The sequence below is a fragment of the Haemorhous mexicanus genome, chromosome 10 (genome assembly GCF_027477595.1).
Source record: "Haemorhous mexicanus isolate bHaeMex1 chromosome 10, bHaeMex1.pri, whole genome shotgun sequence".
Classification (NCBI taxonomy): Eukaryota; Metazoa; Chordata; class Aves; order Passeriformes; family Fringillidae; genus Haemorhous; species Haemorhous mexicanus.
The window spans coordinates 20,093,751-20,112,420 of record NC_082350.1 but is presented as its reverse complement, the minus strand read 5'-3'; the positions used below and the strand labels follow the sequence as shown (position 1 = coordinate 20,112,420).

The 18,670-nt window shown below is 45.5% G+C and overlaps 1 protein-coding gene across 5 annotated transcripts in view; it reads left to right on the top strand.

Moving 5' to 3' along the window:
* LOC132331866 (calcium-activated potassium channel subunit beta-2) overlaps window positions 1-18,670 on the top strand; it is a 135,456-nt gene that overhangs the window by 30,915 nt on the left and 85,871 nt on the right. For 2 of the 5 annotated variants that reach the window (XM_059855745.1, XM_059855743.1), the window contains exon 1: window positions 10,003-10,580. The exons of the other annotated variants lie outside the window; for them this stretch is intronic. The gene's annotated coding sequence lies outside the window, so the exon portion shown is untranslated. Of the gene's footprint in view, window positions 1-10,002; window positions 10,581-18,670 lie in introns of those variants that run through there. 5 annotated transcript variants of the gene reach the window in all.

The following is an 18,670-nucleotide window of genomic DNA, read 5'->3' as shown; positions in this document are numbered from 1 at the left end:
AAAGAGATCACCAACCCACAGATGTGCAGTTTGTGTGAACGTGGGGGCAGAGGAGGCCATGAGCTGGAGGGGTTTCAGAGCCAGAATTGCTGTGGGTTCTGCAGGTCATGTTACAGCTTTAGATCCTTTTTCTTGTCCTCATGCCTGAGACAGAGTCTGTCATCCATTGCTTGCTCCTCCACTGCTCCTTTGCTCAGCACAGCCCTCGGCCAGGGCTCTGCATTCCCTCATCCCCAGTTCCAGCTCCAGTGGCTGCTGAGAGAGCTCTCCAAGCCATGCACAGCTCTGCAGCAAGGTATTTATGCTGACTGTTTGTACTACACACACACAATAAAGATGGGGAGTTAATGAAAATTGAGAAAAATGAGGACATTTCACTTGAGCTGTTCCAGGACTATCTTAAACAGCCTTGCATGGGTAATTTACCTTGTACTGCTATTAGAAAAAAGTAAAATGGCCAGTGACTGGAATTAGGAAAGAAAGTAATGAAATTCAAACACGATTATTATCAAAGGCTCTAATAGGATACCAGGGCCCAGTTGAAAGTTCAGAGAAATTTGAACTTAGTGGAAAAAAAAAACCCTGCTTAATTTTCTGTTTCACAAAACAGTTTTATGAACCTAATAAGGAAATTTTAGCAAATCTTAATTTGCAAGGAAAAAACTCTTGTTGTAAATAATAAAACTCAGAAATCCAATGCCAGCAGAGGAGGAAATTTCCTTCTCATTTATATTCTTGTCAAACCACTGAAATCAGAAGAGCTGCAGGAAAATTTAAGACTTTCTTTGTAAAGCTATACTGCTTGTCAGTAACAGGGCTCATACATTTAGATGGTTGTCCCATCATACTCAAATATTATTGACTGTTATTATTTAATGGACAAAAGATCTCTGGAGAAAAATCCAATATCAGGATTGAAGGTTTTCAAAACAAAATGCATTTGTATATCTGGAGATAGACATTAGAGCAGACAGTACTACTTATACAGTAGAGAATATAACATATTTATCATATCAAGTACATAAATGTAGACTCTTGATCCTCTATGTCATTAGAAATAGCTGTACTAAAAATTAATGGCAGGAAATCTCTTCATGTCAGATATTCCAAGGAATATTCTAATAACTAAAATATTGAGAGTTACTGAAATAAAGCACATAAATAACATCAGGCACACAATGTCTTTTTGTTCAGTGGCTGCACTGCTTTTGACACAATAGAGCAGTCCCTGGAAAAGAACCCTGAAAGGACTGAGCTGGCCAAAGTAATTAACACACACAGTTGTTTTCTCTGCAAGAGAGAGGACAGAAAAAGCACATCTGCTTTTGCACCCAGAGCTGTACTCCTCACTGTGGTGTGTGGGGCAGACATCACCTGCAATCAATCCAGTACCACTGGGTTCCTGCTTGGCTCCACCAATGCTCCTTCATGCTATCCTGCATTCAGCCATGCCAAACTCTGCCTGACCCTGCACAGGTGGGAGCCCCTCCATCCACTGCCAGGGTCTTGTTCTGTGTTTACACAGGTGGAGCTGAGAGATTAATCATGTCACCATTTCTTTAGCCCTTTGGTAGGCATAATTTGGATTCCTTCTGTCTTGAAATCCTATCTTGACAAACACTGAAGTGTCTCTGACCTCAAATACGAATGCAGCCCCTCTTTTGGTTCTGCCCTGAGTTTTCTGACAGAGACAAGAGGGCAGCAGTGATGGTGGCACAAATGTTGCACAAATGTTGCCCACACACCCACACTACTGCCCACGAGGTCCTGATCTGCCTCCTAAACACAACAGTGGCTCCTGTTGGGAGATATTTGGGATCCTGCAGGCTCTGTGAAGGCAGGAGCCTGTCACTGGTGTAGGGCACTGAGCCTCTCACACCCCACAGTCTGGGGAAGTTCCAGTGCTCCCTTTGCTGTGCCAGGCTCAGGAGGGAAGCCTGGGAAAACAAATCCCCATCACAGGGAGCATCACACCCCAGGGCCGTCCCTGCCATCCCCAACATCCTGCCAGTGCTCCTTGCTGCACCACACCCCTGCCAGGACAGAGGGAGCCAGGCCTCCACACCAGGGAGCACCTTCCACACTTGGCAGGTGCCTGCCACAGTCTCCACAGCTCCAGAGACCTCCCTGCCCACGTGGGCTGCCTGACCCTCCACATCCCACTAAACCTGAGCAGAGCAGAGCTTCCACATCAGACCAAGAGGCTCTTTGCTGGTTTGGTGGATTCACCCTAGCTAGATTTGGGGAGGCATCTGAGGATCTGTTATTCACCTCTACTCTACAAACAGCACAGTCTGTCTGGAGAGCCAGGCAGGCTCTCCAAGGAATGCCCTTTGCTTTCCTGGGGGATTACACTGGCTGCTGGAGGCGAGCCCTGCTCAAGCCCACCAGCCTGGCAGGGGTTAAAGATCCAGCTGGGACTAGCAGGAGAGCAAGCAAGAGCCAGTGAGCATCCAGGCAAGAAGGAGGGGAGCTGTTTTAGTCATCTGTGCAAAAATAATAGCGACTCTGAGGGGAAAAAAAATCCAGGTAAATAGACATGAGTGTGAGATAAAGGAGAGCCTGGGGATGTTTGTTCCTGCACGACCAGATCCATCATGCCTCCCCCAAAGGGTATTGCATTTCCAGGCACTGGGGTTTTTTACTCATTTACTGCACCAAGAGGCATTTGAAATCTGAGCAGGGAAACCAAGTGAAGAAAAGCATCCTTCCTGCAGGGGCTGTGGGTGGGAGGAGAGGGGATCAGAGGAGTGAGCCAAGGGTTAGAGACGCCAGGTGTGCCTGTGTGTGTGTGAGGCACAGCAGAGTGCCTTTACCCTCAAACACAGGCAGCAAATGCATCCCAGAGCCTGATCTGCAGCATCCTGGTCACAGTGCAGCTGGGACATTAATTAGAAGTACAGACTTCCTTCCTGGGACTGCTTTTCCAGGTCTCTTCTGTTCCCACCATTAAAACATCTCTGGTTTCTGGGGTGTGAGGCTCCAGCTGGGAGCTGCTGCAATAGGGGTTTGGGTATTGTTGGAGAAATTCTCATGCAGTGAGGAGATGGCCCCTCATCCCAGTAGGGATGAACTCCACAGCTTGCAGTGCATCTCCTGTGCCTCTCTCAGAGGCCACATTTCGAGTCAAGGTTACTTCTAAGACTCTGAAAATAGAGCAAGTACAGACACAAAAACTTAAATAATCTTCTTAAAGCTTCTCAGAGCAGAGAAAAGGTCAGATTACAGGTGTAAATGTGGACAACTTGCTCCTTTTTTGTTGTTGTTTTTAAAACTCGTGGAAGTGGAGAAATAATGAAACATTACTTCAATATCCATAATGAGTAGAAAATCATTTCAAGCAGATGTAAACAAATACCATTAGATAATTAAAACCAGACATTACTGACTGGCTAAATTCCTCTGGAGTCCACTTTGGCTTTTGATGATACATTGATATTTTTGCATATGCAGAACTGAAAAATTCATCACAGAGGGTGGAAAAAAGAGATCAGTTTTATCAATGAAAAAATGTGTGTTTATGCCAGAGGAGCATCCCTGTAGCTTGTCTTGAAAGCAAAGATTTATCATTTTGCCTGTTTCCTCTTGGAAAGCCTCTGCTTGGTTTCCAAATACCATTTTTCCCCAACTAATGTATTCATAAGCACATCCTGTGTCCTCAGCTGCTGTGGTGATGGGGAAGAGGTGGCAGGTTTGTACAGGCACCGTAAGATTGTCTTTATGAGGAAGAAATAACCTTGTACAAAACCTATACAATATGTGGAGATGTATGTTTAGGACCAAATGTTGTCCTCAGTGGCATAAATCCCAAACACCTCTGCTTCAGTAAGTATAACCAAATCCCTCTGGTCACTCTGCAGGAAAAGTGAGAAGAGATTTTGAGCTTTGGTGAATATTTGGTGTTCACAACCATAAATCCTGTGCTGGTGGATTTATGTGCCACTCTAGGCACCTGCTGCAGAATATAGATCAGGAAAATTAAAAAGTGGCATATTGTGTGAGGTTTCTGCTGTTCCTACCAGCAGGCATTTTCTCCAAACAGGCTGGGCTTTGAATCCAGCCCAGGCAATGTCCCTCCTGCTCCCTGGCTGCTGTGAAGCTGCCACCAAACCCCTCCTTGTCCCTCCAAACAAGCCTGCACTCCCACAGCATCTCCCATGAGAGTCTGTGGTGTCCTCAGATGGGAGAGCCCAAGGACACCAGGCACTGTGCCTTCATGGGTGGCTGTGTGGGATCACAGCACCAAACACCCTGTTCAATGGGGAGGCTTCTCAGGCAGTCTGAGGCCCTTGCTCTTCTGAATTTAAAGTTCATCAGCAAGAGAGCGACAATATAATCTCAGCAACTCTGAATTTCAGTCACCCTGTCTCAGTTCACAGGCAAAGCTCACAAAGGAATTTGTAAAGGCAGAGGATTATTCTTAGTTTACAGGTGGGGAAACTGAGTCACGGTGCTACAAAACAGCCTCTCCACAGTCCTGCTCCTGGCCTGGCCTTTTACCTGCCTGCTCCTGTTAGTGCTTCACTGAAACCTCCCTCACTGGGCCATGGCAAAACCCCCTTCCCTCCCCCTTTGCACATTCTCTCCACAACTGGATCTTTCCCGCTTGATCTTCCACTCCTGGAGTGCAGAGCTCAGGACACAGCCCCAGATCATCAAAGAGACCCAGAGAGGCCTCTCGCTGATGCAAAGCACCTTTCAAAAGGGAGAGCACAGAAACAGAAGCACGAGCTTCATCAGACAAGTGACTATTCCACCAAAGCAAGGCAGAGGCAGCTGAGTGAAGAATAAAAGGAAGAACAGATTAAAGGAGAGACTTTAATCCTGGAGAAAGGAGAGTTCTGCATAGCAGATGATTTGCAGGGGGTGGCAAAAAAAGCAAAGAAATTATCTAGCAACATATTGCTAAAATTGCTGGAGAAGTAATATTAACACAGAAACACAAAAGTGTGGACAGAAAAAGCAATCAAGAGTTGGAGAAACAGCCAGGCACTGTGTGTTAAATCAGAGAGCATCTAAGTGGCCAATTTGGTGTTTCTGTGAAAGGTGAATGGCACAATACTTTATCTGCCACAAAGCAGGGAAATCACAGCAGTGTCAACTGGAGCAGTGCTTCAGGAAATTATTGAACGAGAGAGAAACAAGCTCTGATCATGGCATTCCAGGAGAGGAGTAAATCCACAGAATTGCACTCAGGGCTTAGGCCAACATGGCCTGCAAATGTCTGAGCACTAATCCATTGCCTAACAAATGGGAAAGCAGCAGGCAGCAATTGCTGCTCAGCAGAACTGCTCAGAGCAGGGAACCATCTCTGCCCAAGAGTCTCACACAGTATCAGGCTGAGAAAGCACTGCTACTGAGAACCAGGCTGAGGAGAGTGAAACTGCTGAAGTGTGAAATCCTGTTGGAATTACTCAACAATCACACTGGAGATGGCCCCAGCAGCTGGGTGTGCATCCTCAGATACATATTTTACCAGCCTTTAAGCAGGAAACATTCCCTGGGCCCAGCAAGCAGCATTGTGTAAGCAGCCTGTTTTCTTGGATTCTGGTTTGCTGCTGTTCAAACTTGCAGTCAATCTTTAGTCATTTGCTAAAGAGGATTGGGCACACTGGAAATCATTGAATTTCATCATCTCTACCAAAAGAATTCAATAGTTTACACCACTCATTGTTGTGAAAGATGATCAGCGAGCCTGAATTTCCCCTGCAGGCAATCAGAAAGGATGCCTGACCTGTATCTCTGTGGAAAGCATAACAAAGTCCGTGGTGTGGCCCTGTTTGCACCAGCAGAAGCAGTCTAAAGAGGAAAAAAGGTTTATTCTGGTGTCTTTGCTGATAACTGTCTTAGATATGTTCCAACTCTGCTGCTCCTCAATACCTCAGGACTAGACACTGTTGCAGCATGTGAAAGCTTTGATGTTCCTGAAAATTAGCTCTGCTTTAGGATATATTTGCTCTAGGTAACATCCCAACTGGCAAGTATTAAAAATTTGCACATCTAGAAGTGCAGGAAAATTGTAAGCTCTCAAAAATGGAGTGGAAAGTTAGGGAAGGAAGGGTTAACCAGCCTTTATTCTTGCCTGCAACTGTACATGCTCTGTTCCCCATGTGCCCCCCTGAAGTATGAAATGCAGCAGATGTTTGATCCTGATCTATCAGCCTCCATATAAATGAAGGTTGAATTAGTGAAGAAGGAGGCAGAGTAATGTTTGCCAGAGAAGAGCAAGAAGATTTCCAACACCTGGGCAACTTAATGGTGGCAGATGGCAAAAGCTGAAGGCAAAGAGAAGGAGAGATGTGCACCAGCAGCTGGTGCACAAATGGGGAGCAGAGAGGCCTGCACTGAGACTGCACAGGAAGAATTTAATACCAGCAGTTCTGTAAGAGTGATAGTGTGAATATACAAAGAGGAGCCTGTGTTTTAATTCAGACAGTCGTTGAAAGTACTGGATGGATTGTCAGCCAAGGAGATTTTCACAGCAAGAAGCCATCTATTTGCATCAAACACTGTCAGTCTGCAAAACAGCAGCTTCTGGGTCATTTAACCACACTCCAGATGTAGTTATTTTCTCTTAGGCAAGCAGCTCAAAAAGAGCTGTGTGAGGAAAAGGCAGAGCTGGATATAAAGGGGGACAATCAAGCAGCATGTGGAAGTGATTAGCCAGTCACTGCGAGGTAACTCAGTTAAATGAGCACTTGGGTGTCCTGTGGTTCTCAGCACCACTCTGCAAGATTCTGGTCAAACACGGGGTTGCATTCACACAGGTGCTGCCTGTTCTACCACGGGAAAAAGCAAGGAAACCAGGCAGAGCTGTAAATCTGGGACTGACATCAACAAGGTTTCTCGATATTTTTTGACTTAAGTGACTGAGGTGAGATTAATGCTTGTTGCTGAGATAATTGTTAGGAATTCATCTTCCCTCACACTGGACTCATCCTTTTTAGGGAACAGCTGTCCTCTGCAAAACTCAGGTCTGAGCTCAGGCTCCACAACACCCAAGAGTATTTAGATGTGCATGACAGAGTTTGGCTGTTTCTGGAGGATCCTTTTCCCTGCTAGACTAATTTCAGTGACACTGTGATTGCACATCCTGAACACAGCCTGTTACCTCTCGTGCACACCACACCTGCAGCCCTGCCAGGCTAATGCTGCTCTGAGCACTGGCCCTCTACAGAGACACCCAGCATGGAAGAGTCATCAGCAGATCATTCCTGCAATTCCTTTAATACACAACTCACACTAGAATCTATGGATTAGTGAGGCTGCCTGCTGCTGTTTCAAAAAGACTCAGCAAGTAGGTAGAAGGAATTCTGTCTGATAGGTCTGCAACTTCAAAATATACTCACACTGTTCCTAGAGAATTTGTGACCACAGGAGGAGAAAAGGCTGTTGTGTGTGCAACCTGAAGCTTTAATTGTATCATGTCCTTTCTTTTGCAAGTAGAAATGTGCATTTGTAACTGATAGTTACACTTTCTAATCACATATCTATAGAATTCCTGTTATAATGAGGATGACTCATAATGAAATTGTGCATTAGTTGCTCTGTTCATTCTATTATTTGGCATACTTCAACATGCAAACTGCAAACCTCCTAAATTCCTCCTGTCCTTCATCCTCCTTGGCCATTTCCTAAATACTGGTCAGTATCTGGCAAAGACATTGTAAATTGTTGCACTCCTTTGCAAGCAAAGGGTTTTCTCAAATAGGGTCCACTGCTGTACAGCTGAGCAGCCATTTCCTCTCCTACAGGAACAGGGTTTTCCTGATGGAAGGCAGAGTGAAAGCCCATGTGAGCCCTCTGCTTCCCTGGACAATCCTACTCTACAACATTCAGTCGGGGCAGGGAGACAGAAAATTGGCATACCTGATCAGATTCCCTCTCCACTGCTCCCTGTATCCCCTCTCCAGCAAGGAGCAGATTGGTGTGCCAGGAAAACACAACAGCAGAAGAGCCATGGCAAGGATAGGGAGTGCAGCAGTCCCATCACTGATGGCAGCTGCTGTGGCTGCTCAGTGATTAGAAAAAGCCTGAGGAAAGGGGGAGTATCATGGAATCTCTCCCTGAGGCTGACCATGTTAACAGATCAGCCCCAAAAGATGTTTCTGGTCATTCTCTGCCTACACTGCACACCTTGAACAGTTTATTCCCCCTTCAAACACCACCCAAGGTAAGAACCTCTCCTCTCCATTCAGTCACACAACTCTCACAGGCAGTGTCACCTGCTGACCCCCAAGTCTGAGTGGCTTTAACTTACTGGGAAGGACTGAGGCCTTTGGGATCACCCTGGCAGAGAGGTCCATGAAGGACGGAGAACTGGGGGAGCTTTTTATGAATGTTCTCATATTCAGCATACACAGCTGGGAAACTGTGAACATGGGTGGCAACCACCACCTGCTTTAACCTGGCATTGAACATTCTTGTGTTCAGTTCAGCACTGGAATCACTCACAAGATCATCAGCAAGGTCAGGACTCCTAGACCTGGGTATCTCCAACCAGAATCTTCTGTCTCTTGAACTGCTGTGTCATCCCACTTACCAATGAGTGGCACAGTGAGACCCTTACTGGAACAGAAATATATTTCTTGTGACAATGAGAACTTCTTTTTTTTCCATTTCTTTTTCTGCCTTAAGGTGAATGAAGGGCACATGAAAGATGCAAGATAGGTGACATAAAAAAATTCTTTAAATTATTCAGAAAGCAGATATTGTTCAGTCAGCCCTGCTATCAGTCAGCATATAGTTGCCCACCTTGAGATTCCTGGCTAAAGTCCCCTTTGCTGCCACCAGGTCTGGGAGAAGCTTGATGTGCTAATAACACCCCACTGTAAACTGAGAAAAAAAACCTGGAGATTTGAGCCCTCCCCTCCAACCCACTGACTGTGTAAGGAGCAGTGGATAAAGAGGGAGAGGGAGGATGTCCAAGAGCAACAGCAAGTGCAGGCATGGTGAAGCACAGAGAGCAAAGGCAGCTCTGTGAGGAGCAGCACTGATTCAGAAGCAAACCTCATGCTTGTGGTCCCTCCAGATGTCCCCATCTATGGCAGGCTTGCACCAGCAGCAAGCAAGCTGTCACTCATAGTTTCAGTGAAGGCCAGTGCAGAAGGAGGAGAGACCAGTGGTCCATGCTATGCACAAACACTGATTTGCTGTTTGGTAAAGCAAACCTGCCATTAGTGCTGTCCTAACCCTTTCCTTCCCAGGGTCTGAGGCAGCCATAGCTGGGGTTTCACTGAGATCTGCTTTCCTCCCTAATCTCCCCCAACACCATTCATTTCTGAGGTGTCTCCTGAATGGAGTTTTCATTTAGAGCCAAGGGCTGTGAACCAGGTGGTACTAGAAAAACAGGCAGGAGTGGAACAAGCAATGAAAGAACTAATTCCTCACTTGCTTTGTCCCAGCCTGCCTTGGCTCCAGGGTGCCTCTCCAGTCCTTCAGCCCATGTGTGCCCTTGCTGCTGGCAGAGACAACTCTGTGCTGGTGGCTCTTACTTTTGTCCACTAGGAACCATACTGAGATCAGCAACACCAGTGGCACAGATGTTAACAAGCCTTTCTGCATCTTGACCTGGGCTGATCATTAACTGGCCACCAGGAAGAAAGAGGCTCCGAGATCTCCACAGAACACAAATATCTCTGAGCTGGGATTTGGTGATTAGCACAGCTTTACTGAAAACAGCAGTGTCCTGTAGCATCTCTCACCAATGCTGGGCTTTGGTCTCATTTTTCCTGCCCACCATCATCCCAGGTGCTGCTCACTTAGAAGTTCAGATTGTGAGTCCCCACCACGTACAAACAGCATTTTGCCTTTTGAGAAGCTCAGTGTACATCTGTGACTCTGTGCACACAAAGCACAGCACGGCCCCTGCATCCCCCTCGTTCTCTTGATGCCACAGCTGCCTCGCAGAGTTTTAGGAACTTTCAGCTTCCAATCGCTACTTCCACCGAGTCCTGCGCCAGCCTCCGCTTGCGGCAGGGGCGGATGCTGCCGGCTCCTCTCGCTGCTCGCATCAGCCGCCAGAGCTACGGCACCTTCCATTCCCGGGAGGGATTTTCTCTTTAGTTTCAAAACAATGTGTGAAAGCCTGCTCTGCAGAAACAGTAGCCTCAGTAAGTTCAAGGATGACTGAAGCTGTTTCCTCTCCCAGGGAGGTTTAAGAACTACGGAGGGATGAATGGAGTTAGACCTGTCTCTGCGTTCCTAGCAGCCATCCTATTACAGCCCTGAACAAAAGCAGGAATGGCATGTCTAGCCTAGGTTAATAAACCCTACGGAGTGCGTGCCTAAAAGCGCTACGAAACAGCCTTAAGTCAGCAGGAGAAAACTAATTTCAAGCATGGCTGTCTAGTGTGCCTGTCATTCCTATTATCCTTCCAAACTATTTCAGACATTTTGAGCAGCGAGTGCTAAGCGATGAGTTAGCAGGGGTTGTGACATTAATGGTCCAAAAAGGTTTAAGCACCGGGAGGGAGCGATGACAGCACTTCACAACCGGTGGCAGTTCGGAGGATTCCGCTGGATCTCTGTTTGTTAATAATTAGGCTTCGCCTCGGAGGAAGATGTGACCACTATCGGAGGTAGGATTTGCATGGGAAACAAAGGGAGCTGTTGCTGCTGGGTGCCCGCGGTGGGTGCTCGGCTGCCCGAGCGCGGCCAGGTGCGGCGGCAGCGCTGGGGAGGGGTCGCTGCCGCGGGGCGAGAGCCGGGGTGGAAATGCTGTGGGTAGCCCTGTGTTTTATGGCAGAAACGCCCCGAGGACAAACCGGCTCAAGCCTCGCTGCCTGCTGAGTGTGCATTCCACGTTGTTCTTCCCGCGGAGTAAAATACATAGAGGTCATGCAAGAAAACACTCTACTCCTTTTCCAGCCAGCCAGCCCGGCTGTTTCTGAGATGGGAGAAGGGAGAGGGGGAAGCTGCCCTAAAATGAAAGGGGAAGAGGAAAGCTATGGAGCCTGTAAGATGAGGGAGAGATGCTATTAGCGTGTAAAATGTGTCTGGAGTGCCACCGATGTCGTTTGAAAGGGGGAAAACATTGGCGGGGGAAGGTGGTGGGAGGAATTTTCCGGGTGAGGGACTCCTTAGGTTATAACCTATTGCAAAAGAAGGCGTGATGTGTCCATCCATTTTGCATAATCAAAGCTTTCTCTGCACTGTTGGCATTGTTTTGCTGGACGAGAAATGTAGTTTCAGACAGAAAAAGGCACGATTTCCTCCCGTGTCACTGCCAGCCCCCTGACACCCTCCTCCCCCTGAGAAACCCGTGTGGGGAAGGATGTACGCAGCGCTTAGCTGGATGCTGAAAGGGCTGTGGGCAAGGGCTGAGGGGGAGAATCGACACTCACAGGGTTAACAGGAAGGCTTCCCTGGGAAAAAGCTTGTCTCTTCCCAGCCAGAAGTCCAAGGGGTGATAGGCAAAGTTAGAAGCCTCTTGTACTTTTTTTATCATGTGCCAGTTTAGCATCACTAGACAAGAAAATGTCCAAAAATCAGAGTCAGGTCTGCGTGGCCAGACAGGGCAGTGGGGTCTGCACGAGTTCCTGGGCAGGGTCCCGGTGTGTTCCTGTTTTTGTGTGTGTGACCCTCCCCAGGATGAGCAGCAGGAACATAATGAATGAAAATCATATTTCCATGCATATGCAGAGCCCTTATCATTCAGTGTGTTTGATCTGAGTGTGATGTTCCCTGGGTTGATGAATTGTTCCAACTTGTTCATTAAAGTTTCATTCCCAAACAACAGAGGGACTTCAGAGTGAGTGGTATTTAGTAACAATAAAATGTTCTGCTTGTGGAAGTGCTTCTCACAGGACCCATTAAAAATGCACGTAAAGAAGCTCAGAGTCATATCTTGCAGCAAGAGGTATGGAGTCACTTGCTGTGCTAAATTTTCAAATTAAGGTTATGATACCATTTTAAATCTACTTGAATGTGGATGTCACTAAGAATACTTTACAATACTGTTGCCAAAAACTCACAGCTTCAAGAATTCTGTTAGACTGATTGTTTTCATTAAATCTTCATCAGAAAAAGAATTCCTATATAACAAGGACTTACCAACTAATTTGAATTTACTCATCCTAACTGATGTTCTTTTTAAGGAGAACTTCAGTGTGTTATATTGCATTGTAAATAGGTTGTGATATAATTCATTTAAAAACAAAACACCAATGACAATTTAACAACAAAAGAGCTTTCAGTCTAAGTGAATATTGGTTGTGCCAAAAAGAAGCAATATTGGATCAGAAGTTGGTAAGAATTCCTTTTAAGAAACATAAATATTCCCCATTTGATCCAAGCAAGAACTTTTCAGTTAACTGCATTACTTTGCATTGCAAATACGGGGGGGAATAATTTCAACCCATGTTATGTACTCTACTGAGTACATAAAGATAACAGTGAAAACTTTCTTGCAAAGAAATTGTTGTAGAAGTCTGCAATATGGATCAAAGAGTTATTACAAAGAGATATGAAATCTGTGCCAGAAATGAGCAATGCATGCGGAAATGAAGTGTATGGTTTTTCTTCTCCATCTCACTTTTGTCCAGAAGCTTAGACAATTTTACCTTTTTTTTTTTTTACTGCAGTGCCTCTCTGAGAGAAGGGTCTGAAGGGGTGAAACCATGAGGAGGTGGGAGACTGTGTTCAACCTGTGCCCAAACTTCTCTGGGAGACTTGGGCAAATCCCTCAGCATCTCTGGGCAATGGGCAGTGCAACAAGGCTAGTGTGGTAGTGATGCAGTGGAAATACAGACAGTGGTGCTCAGGGAATGAGGCTGAGCACAGGGCTCCAGATAGGGCAAAAGGCAAAGCCAAATTGTGTAGCAGAAGGAGGTCAATGTTTCAGGCATTTTCAACTGTAAAGTATGACACAAGGAAAATACCATGATCCAAAACTAAATCTGCCCTCAAAACTGCCCCAGACCAATTGGCCACTTAGAAAAACTTCTGCCAGGACCAAATATCCATTCTTCTGAGAGCTTGTCAGAAGTGACTCCAAATCTCCCATCATTCCATCAATGGGCAGCAGACTACATCATGTAGTAAAGCAAACTACATCAGATTGATTCACTGGGCTGAGGAAGGATTTCCCTGCTTTCTTCAGAAGCTCAATGAGTACTTTTTGCCATGAATCTCACTTGCCCTTTCTGTTATGAATTGCCTGCGGAGGTCATGCCATTTTCTAATTTATTTATTTGATATTGTTTAGGGCTTTCTTCAGCAAACAACTTCTTGGCTTACAGATCTTTTGGGAATGGCAAATATTTGCAAATTCATACTGTGTTGCTTGGTTCAATCCTGTGGTGTTCCTTGATTAGCTGACTTGTGCAGCTAACTGGCAAAAAGCGAATTGCAAATTTCACAACCAAGTGTTCTGTTTCATACTGGATTTCCATCACACTCAGACAGGTTTAAAATTCATGTCTTGCAAGTATTCATACCAGCAACACATAAGCACTGAAGTGCTCCCACCAGACAGATGTGAGAGCCAGGTTAAACAGCTTTCAATTTCATATGAATATTCATGAAAAGTGTTTGGATTCCTGCAGCTCTGCTGAAATGAATAGTGGGCATCATCCATCGTGCACTGCATGGGCCATTCTCTCACAGCTCTTGCCATGTCCCCATGGGCTCCCCAACTCTCCAGAGTAATCCCACAGTGCCAGTGGAAACTGTTTGTGCAGTCAATTTGGAAGGAAAAAACGCCATCATTTCTAAATTTTCCACATTATAACCTCTCCTGTTGTGCCTGTCTTGCACATTCTGTGACACGAAGACAGCCAACAGTGAGAGCAGGAGAAAACACTGAAACAGGGGAAAAATAAGGGTGACTGGCAGAAGGAGGGACCAGTGGCACATGGAGCAGGTACAGAGGAGGTAGGAATGGGAACAGCAGGAACACCTACTATACAAGTACAATTTTTAACAGTGCATCTAGTGAATTTGGGTCATTAACCTCAAGGTCTGTGCTCTTACCAGACTCAGCCCATGGCAAGCCCTGGATTCATTGCTCCCAACCCTTCCTTGGGCCCACCAAAATTGCCACCACGCAAGGGGGTGACAGAGTTTACCTTTTGTCATGCAGGGCACTGTTAACATGCCATGGAGATATGGAAGAGTTGTGGAAATGGCAGATGAGAAGAAAACTAACACCTGATATATGGTTTAAAAACAGTCAAAACCAGCTGGGTGAAGAATTTCTGTCAAACATATTTCCTCACAGACACAAAAAAAATTCAGCTGTCAAAACACCAAGCTCTTTCACTCAGAAACAAATCAAGGGGAGAAGGTTATAAAACATGAATATATTTGCCTTTTGAGATATTTTTGCACTGTACTTATGTCATATAGGAGGAAACCTCATGTCTCCCACTGAGAGAGCTCTATTGTCCATGTACTTTATTTAGAAAGTCTGGTGTGAGCTAAATCAACAGGGTTGCTAAGACTTCATAGAGGCAACCAGCAGTTACACCCCCATCAGATGGCCCCTTCTTACCTTTTCAATGATTTTAAAGTCCAATGATCCTAGATATCCTTTTTTAGTCTAAAAATAGAAGTGGGCCTAAATTGCAAGTGCTGTGAGTCACAGCAGAGTCACTACAGGCAACACATGTGTATTCATATTCTCTCAGGGCACACACAACACCAGACTGATACTGCCTGGGGAGAGTAAGAGAATGAGAAGAATTAGAGGAACTAAAATCTGAGCAAATACAGAGAATTTTGCTAGGACAAAAAATTGACTCAATGTAGTCTGGAATTAAATCCCAACTTGAATTTCCCACTAGATACTGTTAAAACTCCTATTATGACTTCAGATACTTTTTCTTTCTTAATACAAAGCTATCCTGCTACCCATAAATAATTTTCATCTCTGCTTTTGCCAAGTGGGATTGTTGAACCACTCACAGGTACCCAGCAATTTTGCCTGAATTCAGTGTTCCTCCCACTCTGTGCCACTGCACTGTGCCACTGCCAGAAGGGTTTTGGAGACCAGAGGAGCCAAAAGAGCATTTACCCCACTTCCCCACTTCCCTTCCAGAGGCTCAGAGCTCAGAGTGAAGTTTCTGCTTCAGCCCAAAGTGAATCATCTCTCCAAGGCTGCCACCCTGGCGGGACCCTCCATGTAGCACTGTCCCTTTGTGCCTGTTTAGGTGGGATACCAAAGGAGGGACAATGAAGTTGCCTGCCTTAAAGAAGTGCTGCAGAAAACATTCCATATACTTGGATAGGTTTTATTTGTGGGCAAGCTATTTTCCACCTCAGCAGAGTGGTACTCCTCACTGACAGCCATTAGTTATTTGCAAATTTAGTTAGGCATTATAAATGTCAGGCTCCTGGGTGCATAAATAATGTTTCAGAGTAGTAACCTGAAATAAGTCAACCTAGGAAGGGTGAGAAGATCTGGAGTATGGTCCCTTTGGGACCTACTTCCTCTTCTAATTAATATCTGGTACTTATGCATCACAGCCCATGGTTAAATCAAAGTCAGAGGGAACAAAGGAATATTAAATCCTCCTGGACACCTGTGTCCAGGTGCTCCTCAGTGCAGCTGCCAAATACACTGACTCCCTGACCTCAGTCAGGAGTGCATTGGCTTTTTTGGGGGGACAGCTCAGGGAGCCCATCAGCCCTAGGGCTGGAATTGCCCCTTGTTCTCTTGTTGCCTTCCCATTCCCATCTAACCACCCACTCCTGCACCTTCCAGGCTCTCCTGGCCCTTCAGGTTCATGGAACCTCCCAAAAATTGTGCTTTGGTCTTGACTCATGAAGGAGTCAGCAAACTCCAGAGCTGGTGCAGGAGAAGCAGGAGAAGAGCAGAGTCAGGTGCAGGCACAGTCCTGGCACACTGAGCACCCCCAAATTGCTCTGCCTCAATGACCTGCAGAAACAGGCTTCAGACAGCCACAGGCTGACACAGCAAGGTGCTGCAGAGCCCAGGGCTGGCTGGCTGAAGGGCAAAGAAGGACAGCAGTGTGTCTGCACTCACTGCTCTCTGATCCTCAGGGCCCATCTGGTTATTGATGAGCCATTTGTAAGCTTATATGTGGAATTCCAGAGCTGCTGTTGTGGTGATAGGGAAAGAATTGATTCAGCTGTGAAAACCAGTCTTTGTGGAGATGCTGCTGTGGTTTGGCAAAGTTTGCTGCTCTGGAAAATAGGAGTTTGGGAAGGAAAGTCTGAGTGGAAAGCATCACATTAACTAGGACATCTTTTTATTCCTTCAACAAAGAATATATAGTTCAAGGCTTAGGGAGCAATAACCCATGGAGGGAACAAAGGAAGTTCATTTGTAACCATAGCCTTTTATTAACTGGAGAATATGCAAATGAAAGGTCCCTTGACTCTTGGAAACCAATCTCAGTGATGCCTCAAGGTATATAAGAAATTTCTGATAAATTCCCTTTTTTGTTTTCTTCCATATAGCAAGTTGATCTGGGTGTCACTCTGCTCTTTAAAAGCTTTGCTGCTCTCATAATCATTAATTGCATGAAACACATATTCCCCCATCTTGCTAAAAGCATCACGGGACAAGCTCTGGATATGAAATATCCCAAGAAGTCCAAAGCAAGATCTCTTTTGGTTGAGTTTAATTAAGATGATCCAGTATTTTATGTGCAGCTGATTTGGAAGGATTTTGTCACAGGTAAACAAGCTTTGGGAAAAAAAAATTGCTTTTATCTCTCCTTGCTTTCTGTTTTAGTCATATTTCAAGTGGATTAGTATAATCTTGCCTCAGCCAAACTCCACAGCCAGTCTATTCCATCATTGTTCTAATTTTATGAAAGGAAATGACTGAAAGCAATTAATTAAAAAACTCTTCAGAGATGCATATGTGGATGTGCTTTTTCACTAAAAACTCAAAAAAAACCCTCTGCATTTTAAAACAATTTATCTGATGCATTAAGCACGATCAGGATGTCTTTGTTAGGTGCACCTACCCTAAGATATGTCCCCACATAAATGTGCTTGTTGTGCAGAGATATCTGCAGTAACAGCTCAGTCAGAGAGGAGCCCCTGTTAAAGCAGGTTTGAGTTGCAGGTGGGTTTTAATTTTCTTTTTTCCTGTGTGATAAAGTTGATTGATTTCAAGTGAGGAGTCTTTCCCTGCTGGGACCTGAGCTGTCAAAAGCCATCACTGAACCTGCAAAATTCTGTCATAACACCAGAAGCCCAAACTCTGCTCCAGAACCATCAGAGTTCAGGGAAAATCCCCAGTAATTGACAAGTGAGGTTTTTTTTAGCAAAGATGTTCTGCCAGACCGAGCCATTATTTGTGCACACACAGGCACCCACCTGGGGGACAGTGCTAACACAAAGAGTAAACTCCACTGACATGAGTGAATTCATCATCACTGAGATGACACAAGTGGCTTCACACTAAAACCTTGGACTAGGCTATTCACAAACCCTTCAGATCCATCAAAAAAGGCAAATTCCCACATTACAAAGTGTATTTGATTTCTGTGGAATCCAATAAAACCTCTAAATTTCCTTGAATTCAGGGGGAGGGATAAGTCAGAGCTCCTGACCCCAGAGCTGTGCCTGCCCTTAGTGAAACACCTGAGCTGTGAATGCAGAGAAGTGCTGGCATCCAGAGCCAGGTGCAGAGGTTCTCCTGGCAGGGCAGGGAGAAGTTTCCTCTGCAGAGGTGCTCCTGCTCTCTGGTGAGTGCTCATGCACAGAGTCAATGCAGCAGCCCTGCTCATCTGCAGGAACACTTCCCAAGAAGTTTAAATATTCCTAGGGAGGTTCCTAGAAGATTTAACACACCCTGCTTCTTTCATTGTGAAAAATTGAAGAAAATGTATTTTTTGCCTTTCTTTGCTTTTTTCTTCATTCATACCCTTTTCAGCCTCCATGAAAACATGCTGTTTGTCTACCCTTTCCACCCTCCATTCTCTTGTCTCTGTGTAAAACCCTCACATGCCACAGCCTGCTGGTCACTAGCCAGGTATCCAGATGGTATTTTTGCACCACGTTGATAGGTGCCTTAGAAATAGCAGGGAGAGAGGGGGGAAAAATATCACTGAAGACTTCAGATGCTCTTTTTGATAAATGGCAATTGTAGATCTAATTAGCCAGTTCCATCCTTTTGAGAAGCTGGGGGAGCAACAACAGTTGCAGTCCCACAGAGCAAACACACCAGGACATGTCTCTCACTGTCAGGTTTTAGCTTTCCTCTCAGAGCAGTGTCAGACAATGTCCATCTGTCCATCCTTCTTCTGTGAGAGACACCAGGTTCTGTCAGGGCTCAAAGGTTTGTCTCAGAGCCCATCACCCTCCCTCCTCAGCCCCACTGCACTGTGTCAACTACTTTTATACAGACAACTGCTTTCCAGAATAAAGAGCAAACATTGCTCACCTTAATTGCATGAGCATCCCTCTGGCAGTAATCAGGCTAATTGCTTCAGTCAGGCCAGCAGGACTTGGCTCTAAATCAACCACCAAAATGATTATAGCATAAGTGCAGGAGTTCCTTTACAACTCCAAGGCCCACTTGTTAAACATTATTTACACCTCAGAAACACTGGTTCTCTCTTCCATTTTATCAGGAGGAAGGCAGAAAGGTGCCAGAAGCATCTGTGGGAGTGGGGGGATGAGCCCACCCCAAATGCAAGGACAGGGGAGACAGGTTTCCTTCCCCTTTGCTGAAATGCCATGAGAAGTG